Raw genomic sequence first — 1,661 nt, 5'->3', positions numbered from 1 at the left:
GGCGAAAAGAGTCCTCGAAATTCTATTCAACGACCTATATATCGACGATAATGAAGCTTCTTAGCGTGGCTTCGATTCAAGAGCTGAAATCCTAGCCGGATTAGGTTGTGCACGAGTCGTAAATCATTGCCGAATTTTCTTAGGTATGACTCACGTCATACTGGAATCATCACGTGCATCAAAACGGCTAGTGATGACTCTTGCAACGAAAGTGCGCTTCTTGTGTAAACGTTTTCTCATCCCTTTCACAGTTGATATTACGTAATGTAGTGCATGTAGGCAAAAAAAAAGAAACGAATAAAGTTTCAAGCAAATGTATTCATCATATCTATGGGACCTTGAATATGATTTTAAACTAAGTACATTTTCAATGTAATCAATGCGCAAAGTATAACGTCAAATAAACTGCCGGTACAGAGGTATCTACGAGTAACTACATCTTGAGATGTGAAGTTGACACAGGTACAAGAGCTACTTAATGAAGCTTGTGTGCGTACACGAATCTCGCTAAAATGTTCACTTAATAGAGTTCATGCTATCGTTAATAACTCGAAATCTTCATTATCTTGCCTCTTTTTGAAAATTGGCCCCATCGTCGACTCCAATAGAATGTCACGTAAATTCGTGACTGACAGCTTATAGATTAAACTTAGTGGCTCTGTACTCTGCATTAGATTAAGGAATGATTGGACTAGTCCTCCCTCATCGAGATACCAATATGGCGGGCGTAAGTCAGAATTTTCAAATATTCATGATAAAGCAAAATTTGTAAGGTAAAGTCATTGAAGGATATTGAAGTAGCTATAAATTGCGGATTACCAATAATCCTCGAAAACCGCGCTGGTCATCACTTGTGTAGGGAAATGCGAAATAATTAGGAACATGTTTGCCGCGCGGTCAGTTTTTGCCCAACATGGCAATTTTCTTGGACTCTTACTTCGACCTTGCGTACCTGTTGAGTCTTAGTTACTGGGCTTTTGAATGCGCTTTAGTGACAGTTAGATCGAGGAGTCAAATTAACCGCCAACATATGGAATACTAATGTAAAACCAAGTGAGTTAGTGCTGAATTTATTTTGATGATTACCAGTGCCATGCGGAGAGTGGTCCGAAATTACAATGCAAAGATTTTCAACCAAATACGTTATGATGTGGAAAATTGTGTTACATGAAAAAGGTTCGCAGTGCAGAACCTATCAAGGTTTACTTGTTAACGAGAACCTCCAAATTCCAGAGGCTCTCACACAGAACGCCAACGTCAAGCTCACGTTCACACCATCCCTAGTGTAGGTAGGCGTCCGTTTTCAAAATTGTATGTGTTCTAGCTCTGAGCTGACATCTAGTGGATATGATGCTATCACGAACGGAAGGCTATTAGTGCGGAGCGGAGCGATAAATTCTCTGGTCCTACTCCGATCCTGTTTTTAAAGCTCTGCATGGTCTGACTCCGAGCCCAGATTCTAGAAATGACCGTGATCCGGTCCGAAAAACTTCGAAAATAAATATCCACTCGCAGTATGGTATTGAATATTGATTGAAGCAATGCAAACCGGAAGAGATAGTGCAGGGGTGGGCAAACTACGGCCCGCGGGCCGCATGCGGCCCGCGAGAGTTTAAAGAAACTTTTTACAAATATTGATAAAATGCTCACCAAAAATCGAA

The sequence above is a fragment of the Botryllus schlosseri genome, chromosome 7 (genome assembly GCF_051294905.1).
Source record: "Botryllus schlosseri isolate E-star chromosome 7, Bs_hap1, whole genome shotgun sequence".
Lineage (NCBI taxonomy): Eukaryota > Metazoa > Chordata > Ascidiacea > Stolidobranchia > Styelidae > Botryllus > Botryllus schlosseri.
Note: the sequence above shows the minus strand (reverse complement) of the source record.